This window comes from Leucoraja erinacea, chromosome 2 (assembly GCF_028641065.1).
Source record: "Leucoraja erinacea ecotype New England chromosome 2, Leri_hhj_1, whole genome shotgun sequence".
In the NCBI taxonomy this organism is placed as follows: Eukaryota; Metazoa; Chordata; class Chondrichthyes; order Rajiformes; family Rajidae; genus Leucoraja; species Leucoraja erinaceus.
The window spans coordinates 3,323,478-3,334,198 of record NC_073378.1 but is presented as its reverse complement, the minus strand read 5'-3'; positions in this window follow the sequence as shown (position 1 = coordinate 3,334,198).

Sequence of the window (10,721 nt, the reverse complement as noted above, 5' to 3'; positions counted from 1 at the left end):
AGAGAGTTAGATTTAGTTCTTAGGGCTAAAGGAATCAAGGGATATGGGAAAAAAGCAGGAACGGAGAACTGATTTTATATGATCAGCGATGATCATATTGAATGGCGGTGCTGGCTCAAAGGGCCGAATGGCCTACTCCTGCACCTATTTTTCTATGTTTCTATGTCAATGACTCTTTCACTCCCAGGTGAGGAGTCAGACTCATCCAAAAATATGCAACCCCTAACCCAGAACTGCCTCCACTACCCTGATGTCCAGGAATAATTTTTCTCCATTTTCGGTAGTTCTGGCCACCCCATTCCAGGAAGTACAGGTGGAGGCTTTGGCGAGGATACAGTTAACTAGAATTCTTCTTGGTTTGGAGGATAATAGCTACAAGGAGCGGTTGGGCAGACTCGGATTGTTTTCTCTGGAAGTTGGTGTTTGAAGGGAGGTCCTGCAGAAGTATATGAAATTATGAGAGGCATCAATAGTTGAGATCGTCAGAGTCTTTTTCCCAGGATGAAAATGTCAAGGGTGAGAGGGCATTGTTTAAAGCTTTAAGGTGAGAGACAAAGTTTAAAGAAGATTCGGTGGGTGAGTTTTGGTTTACACAGAGCAAGCATCAACTTGGTGAAGAGCCCGAGCATTGTTGACCTCCCAGGGCAGCGCGATGTCTTTTGGGAAATGTTGCCGACTGGCCCGCTGCAGCCTGCAGGAGTACGTGCTGAGTGACGCACTGAAGCTTTGTGCAGCCAATATCAAGGCTCGGTGGGGGAAGACCACAGTCTAGGGTCCTCCCGCTGCTGGGAATGGGGTGCAGGGTGTGGTGGAGATGCCCCTCAAATTAAGTGAAGGGATTCCACACCAGTGGGCCACATGAGTGGCAAGGGTGGGAGATAAACTTGTGAAATTTATGCAATGTGGATAAACTATATTGAATGCATAGCCTCTGAGAATGTAGGATGGTTTCTTTGCACGGTTCCTGTAGTATATATATATATTACTTGAATAAAGTCTATTTTAAATTTTTTTTTTAAAGAACAAGCACCAAGACCTGTCTTGGCTGGCGGTGGGTGGGGGGAACCCTCCCAGTCAGATACTTCCTGCACCATTGGAACCTCACCACCAGCGCACACTCCCCTCGGGATGGCTGCTGTGGTTTTGCAAAGAGTGTCTGGAGATGTTTGCTAGGGTCCCCATCACAGTTTATTCCGAGCAGCCCCATAACAGAGTACTTTCTGATTTACGGACTGTTCCCAGCGACACATTCAGAGACGGATGTTGAGTGCTGCTGGAAGATCATCAACTTGGCGATAAACACTCTTGAGTCTGCCTGAACTTTGTTGACCTCCCAGCAGAGCGAGATGTCCATCAGGGAATGTTGCCGACTGGCCTGTTTCAGACTGCAGGGGTACGTGCGGATGTACGCACTGAAGCTTGGTGCAGCTCAAGCTAAGGCACTGTGGGGAAGGGCAACAGTCAAGGGTCCTTCCACTGCTGGTCATTGGAGAGCAGGCTGTGGCGGAGACGCCCATCAAAATAAGTGAAGGGATTCCACGCCAGTGGGACACATGAGTGGCAAGGGTGATTGGTTATATTGTGTGATTTGTGTAAACACTATTGAATGTATGTATAGCCTCTGAGAAAGTCGGAAGAATTCTTTGCACAGTTCCTGTATCGTACATATTTTATATTTGAATAAAGCTTATTTTGATATTTTTTTGTGAGTAATGAGTGCCAGGAATGGTGGTGGAAGCAGGTACCATAGTGACATTTGCGAGTCTATTAGCTAGGCACATGGGTACGCAGTGAGCAGAGGTGTATAGATCAAGAGCAGGCAGAAGAGATTAATTTATCTTGGCATCATATTTGACGCAGGTATTGTTTTGCCTTGACAAAATGCAGTGCTGAATTTCCACAGTTGCCCTGCATTTTTCCCGTTAGAGGATTTTTTAATTGTACCTGTACCACACCTTACTAGTGTAAAACATAGTTCTCGATGCCTGTCTGCTCAAGTGATCTTCTCACTGACTTCATTTTTTTAAGTTTTAATTCTTTAAGAGATACAGTGTGGAAACATAACATAGCTCTCCACTCTGTGCTGAGCCATCTGGAGCAGGGGCAGAGCTACGTCCGGATGCTCTTTGTGGATTATAGCTCAGCTTTCAATACAATCATTCCGGACATTCTCATTGATAAACTGGTCACTCTCGGCCTCCCCACTCTCACATGTGCCTGGATAAAAGATTTCCTCACCAACCGGCCCCAGACTGTGAGACTCGGCCCCCACCTCTCCTCCACTCGCAGGTTGAGTACCGGTTCCCCACAGGGCTGTGTGCTAAGCCCCCTCTTATACTGTCTCTACACCTACGACTGTAGTCCGACCCACAACAACAACCGCATCGTCAAATTTGCTGATGACACTACTGTGGTCGGACTTATTTCGAAGGGAGACGAGGCAGCCTACAGAGAGGAAGTCCTGAAGTTGACAACCTGGTGCTCAGAAAACAATCTGGCTCTGAACACCAGGAAAACAGAAGAGCTCATTGTCGACTTCAGGAGGCACAGCACCGACTTAGTCCCCCTACATATCAACGGCGAGTGTGTGGAGAGGGTCAACACCTTCCGGTTTCTCGGCGTCCATATCGCTGCTGATATCTCTTGGACAGACAACACGACAGCGGTCATCAAGAAGGCTCAGCAGCGGCTGCACTTCCTGAGGGTCCTCAGGAAGCACAACCTGGACTCTAACCTGCTGCTGACCTTCTACCGCTCGTCCATCGAGAGCCTGCTGACACACTGCATTACAGCATGGTACGGCAGCTGCACCATGGCAGACAGGGAGAGGCTTCAGAGGGTAACCAGGACAGCGCAGAAGATCATTGGCTGCCCTCTCCCCTCCCTGATGGATATTTACACCTCCCGCTGCCTTAGCAGGGCAAAGAATATCATCAAGGACAGCTCCCATCCTGCGTTTGGACTGTTCGACCTGCTGCCCTCTGGAAGGCGCTATAGGTGCATCAAATCTAGGACAAATAGACTCAGGAATAGTTGCTTTCCGAAAATTATAACTACTCTTAATTCAAATTCACACATGCACTGACTTCACAGCCCAACACCCGGACTTCCATCTATTATATCCACGTAATGAAATTTGGAACTGTAATGTGTATTGTAACTGTAATTTTTAACATTTAAAAAAAAAACATTTTTAATATTTAATATAATCTTTAAACATCTCCTTCACCATTTTGCCTTTATAGATATGTATATAACGCCGCAGAATTGTGCACCTATCCCCCCCCCCTTCTCCCTTTTGTTTTTGTTTTCTGTTTCTTGTTTTTTGTACTAAATTATATGTATGCACTGAGTACGAGCAGCTTTTAATTTCATTGTACATGTATAGTGACAATAAATGGCATATCTATATCTATCTATATCTTCGGCTCACCGGGTCCACGCCAACCACCAATCACCCATTCATTGTTCTGTGTTAGACCACTTTTGAATCCTACACACTAGGCACTATTTATGGAAGCCAATTCAGCTTACAAGCAGCAATAAACCTGTACACGCAATGCTGGAGTAACTCAGCAGGTCTGGCAGCATCTCTGGAGAAAAGGAATAGGAGACTCAGGCTATTCTAGACTGGGTATTGAGTAATGAGGAAGGGTTAGTTAGCAGTATTGTTGTGGGTGGCCCCTTGGGCAAGAGTGACCATAATATGGTTGAGTTTTTCATTAGGATGGAGAGTGACATAATTAATTCAGAAACAATGGTTCTGAACTTAAAGAAAGGTAACTTTGAGGGTATGAGACGTGAATTGGCCAAGATAGACTGGCAATTGATTCTTAAAGGGTTGACGGTGGATATGCAATGGAAGGCATTTAAAGGGCGCATGGATGAACTACAACAATTGTTCATCCCAGTTTGGCAAAAGAATAAATCAGGGAAGGTAGTGCATCCATGGATAACAAGGGAAATCAGGGATAATATCAAAACAAAAGATGAAGCATACAAATCAGCCAGAAAAAGCAGCCTACCAGAGGACTAGGAGAAATTCAGAGTCCAGCAGAGGAGGACAAAGGGCTTAATTAGGAAAGGGAAAATAGATTATGAAAGAAAACTGGCAGGGAACATAAAAACTGACTGCAAAAGTTTTTATAGGTATGTGAAGAGATTAGTTAAAACAAATGTAGGCCCCTTGCAGTCAGAAACAGGTGAATTGATCATAGCGAACAAGGACATGGCAGACCAATTGAATAATTACTTTGGTTCCATCTTCACCAAGGAAGACATAAATAATCTGCCGGAAATAGCAGGGGACCGCGGGTCAAATGAGATGGAGGAACTGAGTGAAATCCAGGTTAGCCGGGAAGTGGTGTTAGGTAAATTGAATGGATTAAAGGCCGATAAATCCCCAGGGCCAGATAGGCTACATCCCAGAGTACTTAAGGAAGTAGCCCCAGAAATAGTGGATGCATTAGTGATAATTTTTCAAAACTCTTTAGATTCTGGAGTAGTTCCTGAGGATTGGAGGGTAGCTAATGTAACCCCACTTTTTAAAAAGGGAGGGAGAGAGAAAACGGGGAATTACAGACCAGTTAGTCTAACAGTGGTAGTGGGGAAACTGCTAGAGTCAGTAATTAAAGATGGGATAGCAACACATTTGGAAAGTGGTGAAATCATTGGACAAAGTCAGCATGGATTTATGAAAGGTAAAACATTTCTGACGAATCTTATAGAATTTTTCGAGGATGTAACTAGTAGAGTAGATGTAACTAGATGAGTGAGTGAGCGGCCTAGTGAGGGAAGTGCCCTGTGAGAAAAGTGTGAGTCTTTGGCTCGAGAGTCTTCGGAGAGGAGGCTGAAGAGAGGAGACCACGCAATACGCTTGAGAGGTGCTGTCGCCGAGGGAGGACGGACGGAGCCGCGGCTCGAGAGACTAACAGAGACTAACGGAGGCAAAGAGGTTTGCCACGCACTGCAAGGGAGCAGTGGACCAGACAGGAAGAGCGGACGGAATTACCACTAGACAGCCAAACCAGTAGGTAATTTACGGCTGGGGTGAGTACTTTCCCATTTATAGGAGGTAGGATTATATAAATAAGGGGTGTATCAATACAGTAGGGGATTCTTAAATAGGACCAGTTAATTACTTATATAAGATGGGTGGTCAGGAGATGTGCCAATACTGCGAGATGTGGGAATTTGTCGACACCATTGATGTAGAAGATCCCTACAGCTGCAGTAAGTGTTTGAGGCTAGAGGAACTCCAGCTCCGCATTGATGAGCTGGAGACCCAACTTCATACGCTGCGGTCCATCAGGGAGGGGGAATATTACCTGGATGTTTTGTGCCAGGGGATGGTCACACCGACCAGTTTAACTAATTCAGTAGGCAGTGAGCAAGGAAAGGAAGGTGTGGCCATAAGCGAGGCAGGTAGGGGGAACCAGGAGGAGATGCGGCAGGAGCCACAGCCCTTGTCCCTGACGAGCATGACCGAGGCTCTTACTCAATGTAAGGACGGGATCAGGGGCTGTGGGAGGGATGAGCAACCTGGCTGCAGCACCGTGGATCAGGAGGCCATTCAAGAGGGGGGAGTTAGAAGAAATGCCGTAGTGATAGGGGATAGTATTATTCGGGGGGTAGATAAGGTTCTCTGCGGCCAGCAGAACATGTCCCGAAGGCTGTGTTGCCTACCCGGTGCTAGGGTTAAGGATATCTCTGTGATGCTGGAGAGAAATTTGCAGAGGGAGGGGGAGGATCCAGTGGTCGTGGTCCATGTGGGGACCAATGACATAGGAAGGACGAGGAAGGAGGATCTGCTGAAGGAGTTTGAGCAGTTAGGGAATAAATTAAAAAGCAGAACCTCGAGGGTACTGATCTCCGGATTGCTACCTGAGCCACGGGCCAAATCGGCGAGGGTACGTAAAATAAAAAAGCTAAATGCGTGGCTCAAAGACTGGTGTGGGAATAATGGGTTTGGTTTCTTGGGCCACTGGCACCAGTACTGGGACAGGGGGGATCTGTTCTGTAAGGACGGACTTCACCTGAACGGTGCTGGGACTGGGGTCCTGGCAAATCATATAACTAGGGCAGTAGAGAGGTCTTTAAACTAAGTAGCGGGGGGGAGGTAACAAGGGGGGTAATAACGGCAGGGGTAGAGGAAATAGAGCAGGGTATCAGTGGGGAAGCGGAAAGTCAAAATGTGACAGGAGACAGAATGTGTGAAGATAAAGCTTTAGATGTAAAAGGGGCAAAAACGGAAAGGAAGGGTAGTAAAAATCATCTGAAAGTGCTTTATCTCAATGCACGGAGTATTCGTAATAAGATAAATGAATTAACGGTGCAATTAAGTATATATAGTTATGATATCGTGGCCATTACGGAGACATGGCTGCAAGGGGATCAGGACTGGGAGTTAAATATAGAGGGGTACTCGACAATTAGGAAAGATAGACAGGAAAGAAAGGGAGGAGGGGTGGCCCTTTTAATAAGGGAGGGAATAACGGCAATAGAGAGGAAGGATATTGCGTTGAAGGATCAGGATAGTGAAACAGCTTGGGTACAGATAGAAAATAATAAGGGGAAAAAAACACTAGTGGGTGTAATTTATAGACCTCCAAATAGCTGTGACGCTGTTAGTCAGAACATAAATCTGCAAATAGTTGACGCATGTAAAAAGGGAACTGCTGTAATCATGGGGGACTTCAATTTTCATATTAATTGGGCAAACCAAACTGGGCAGGGTAGACTAGAGGAAGAGTTTATAGAATGTATTAGAGACGGGTTCCTAGAACAGTATGTCACAGAACCGACAAGGGGGGAGGCAATCTTGGATCTGGTCCTGTGTAATGAAGCAGGATTAATTAAAAATGTTATAGTTAGGGACTCGTTGGGAACAAGTGACCACAATATGGTAGAATTCCATATTCAAATAGAAGGGGAGCAGGTGGAAACTCAGGCTAGGGTGCTTAGTCTAAATAAGGGGGATTATGAAGGTATGAGGACTGAGCTGATCAAAGTTGACTGGGATAGCAGACTCAAGAATAAGACGGTACATGAGCAGTGGTGTACGTTTAAGGGAATACTGTACAACCTTCAAGAAAAATTTATTCCTATGAAGAAAAAAAGGGGTAAGGGTAAGAACAGTCAGCCATGGCTCAGTAAAACTATAAAGGATAGTATTCGGCTGAAGGCAAGGGCATATAAGGTAGCCAGAGATAGTGGGAGGGTAGAGGATTGGGAAGCATTTAAAGGTCAGCAAAAAATAACTAAGAGATTAATTAAGACGGGGAAAATAGACTATGAAAGGAATTTAGCGAACAACATAAAAACTAATAGTAAGAGTTTTTATAGCTATATAAAAAGAAAAAGGGTGGCTAAGGTGAACGTTGGTCCATTGGAGGGTGAGACTGGAGAGTTGTTGGTGGGGAACATGGAAATGGCAAAGGCATTAAATGAGTATTTTGTATCAGTCTTCACCATAGAAGACACAAAAAATATTCCAACGCTGGATAAACAGGGGGCGGTAGGAATGGAGGAGCTAAATACTATTAAGATCACCAAGGAGGTGGTATTAGGGAAATTAATGAGACTGAAGGAGGATAAATCCCCTGGGCCTGATGGATTACATCCAAGGGTCTTGAGGGAGATAGCGGTGGGGATTGTGGATGCATTGGTGATAATTTTCCAAAACTCCCTGGAGGCAGGAACGGTCCCAGTGGATTGGAAAATGGCCAATGTAACACCTATATTTAAAAAAGGAAGTAAACAGAAGGCGGGTAACTATAGACCGGTTAGTCTAACATCGGTGGTGGGTAAAATGTTAGAGACAATTATTAAAGAAACACTAACGGGGCACTTGGATAAACATGACTTCATCGGACAGAACCAGCATGGTTTTGTGAAGGGGAAGTCCTGTTTAACGAATCTGCTCGAATTCTTTGAGGAAGTAACAACCCGGGTGGATAAAGGGGAACCGGTGGATGTGGTATACTTGGACTTCCAAAAGGCTTTTGACAAGGTGCCACATAAGAGACTATTGCTAAAAATAAAAAATTATGGGATTGGGGGTAATATATTAGCATGGGTAGAGGATTGGCTAACAAATAGGAAGCAGAGAGTGGGGATAAATGGTTCATACTCGGGATGGCAACCGGTAACTAGCGGGGTTCCGCAAGGGTCGGTGCTGGGACCCCAGTTGTTCACAATTTATATAAATGATTTGGAGGAGGGAACCAAGTGTAATATATCAAAATTTGCGGACGATACAAAAATGGGAGGAAAAGTAGGGGATGAGGAGGATAGGAAGAGTCTGCAAAAGGATATAGATAAGCTAGGTGAGTGGGCAACAACTTGGCAGATGAAATTTAATACTAATAAATGTGAAGTCATTCACTTTGGGAAAAAAAATGATAGGGCAAGTTATTTTCTAAATGAGGAGGAGCTGCGTTGTAATGCAACGCAAAGGGATCTAGGGGTATTAGTACATGAATCACTGAAAGTTAGTATGCAGGTGCAGCAAGCAATTAGGAAGGCCAATGGAGTTTTGGCCTTTATTGCTAGGGGGATTGAGTATGAAAACACGGAGGTCTTGCTGCAGCTGTACACAGTATTAGTGAGACCACATTTGGAATACTGTGTACAGTTCTGGGGTCCATACTTAAGAAAGGATGTACTAGCCCTGGAGGCAGTGCAGCGAAGGTTTACAAGATTAATTCCTGCAATGAGGGGATTGACATATGAGGAAAGGTTAAGTAGGCTGGAACTCTACTCTTTGGAGTTTAGAAGAATGAGAGGCGATCTCATTGAAACATATAAGATCGTGAGGGGCCTTGATCGGGTGGATGCACCGAGGATGTTCCCAATGATCGGGGAAACTAGAACTAGGGGACATAGTTGCAGAATAAGGGGGGGCTCTTTTAAAACTGAGATGAGGAAGAACTTCTTCACCCAGAGGGTGGTTAATTTATGGAATTCACTGCCCCAGGGAGCAGTGGAAGCAGAAACTTTAAATATATTTAAGACTAAAATAGATGGTTTTTTAGCTGCCAAGGGGATAAGGGGCTACGGGGAGAGGGCAGGGATATGGACCTAGGTATGGTTAGTATAGTAAGACCTGAGTGATCTCCTGGACAAGTGTCGATCGCCTGGATTGGGGTCGGAGAGGAATTTCCCGTTTTTTTTTCCCGAATTGGACCTGGGTTTTTATCCGTTTTTTTGCCTCCCCCAGGAGATCACGAGGTTCTTGGGGTGGAGAGGGGTGATAGAGGTATAAAGGGGAGGGTAGTGTCTTGTGTTCTGTGTCTTGTGTCTACTGTTTGTGGTAAGTGTGTCTGTTTAGTGTTCAGCCATGAGCGAATGGCGGTGCGGGCTCGACGGACCTGGTGGTCTACTCTCGCACCTACTTTCTATGTTTCTATAAGGGAGAACCAGTGGATGTGTTATATCTGGACTCTCAGAAGGCTTTCGACAAGGTCCCACATAAGAGATTAGTACACAAACTTAAAGCACATGGTATTGGGGGTTTAGTATTGATGTGGATAGAGAATTGGCTGGCAGACAGGAAGCAAAGAGTAGGAGTAAACGGATAATTTTCAGAATGGCAGGGAGTGACTAGTGGGGTACCACAAGGCTCAGTGCTGGGACCCCAGCTATCTACAATATATATTAATGATTTGGACGAGAGAATTGAATGCAACATCTCCAAGTTTGCGGATGACACAAAGCTGGGATGCAGTGTTAGCTGTGAGGAGGATGCTAGGAGGCTGCAAGATGACTTGGATAGGCTGGGTGAGTGGGCAAATGCATGGCAGATGCAGTATAATGTGGATAAATGTGAGGTTATCCACTTTGGTGGCAAAAACAGGAAAGTGGAGTATTACCTGAATGGTGGCCGATTAGGAAAAGGGGAGGTGCAATGAGACCTGGGTGTCATGGTACACCAGTCATTGAAAGTAGGCATGCAGGTGCAGCAGGCAGTGAAGAAAGCGAATGGTATGTTGGCATTCATAGCAAAAGGATTTGAGTAAAGGAGCAGGGAGGTTCTACTGCAGTTGTACCGGGTCTTGGTGAGACCACACCTGGAGTATTGCATACAGTTTTGGTCTCCTAATCTGAGGAAGGACATTCTTGCCATAGAGGCAGTACAGAAAAGGTTCACCAGACTGATTCCTGGGATGTCAGGACTTTCATATGAAGAAAGACTGGATAGACTCGGCTTGTACTCACTAGAATTTAGAAGATTGATGGGGGATCTTATAGAAACTTACAGAATTCTTAAGGGGTTGGACAGGCTAGATGCAGGAAGATTGTTCCCGATGTTGGTGAAGCCCAGAACAAGGGGTCACAGTTTAAGGATAAAGGGGAAATCTTTTAGGACTGAGATGAGATAAACATTTTTTACACATAGAGTGTTGAATCATTGGAATTCTCTGCCACAGAATGTAGTTGAGGCCAGTTCATTGGCTATATTTAAGAGGGAGTTAGATGTGGCCCTTGTGGCTAAAGGTATCAGGGGGTATGGAGAGAAAGCAGGTACAGGATACTGAGTTGGATGATCAGCCAAGATCATATTGAATGGCGGTGCAGGCTCGAAGAGCCGAATGGCCTACTGCACCTAATTTCTATGTTTCTATGAGACCTTTCAGGTCAAGACCCTTCTTCAGACTGAGAGCCAGGGAAGAGGGAAACTAGACACTTGAAGTGATACAAAGAACAAAGGAATGACGAGT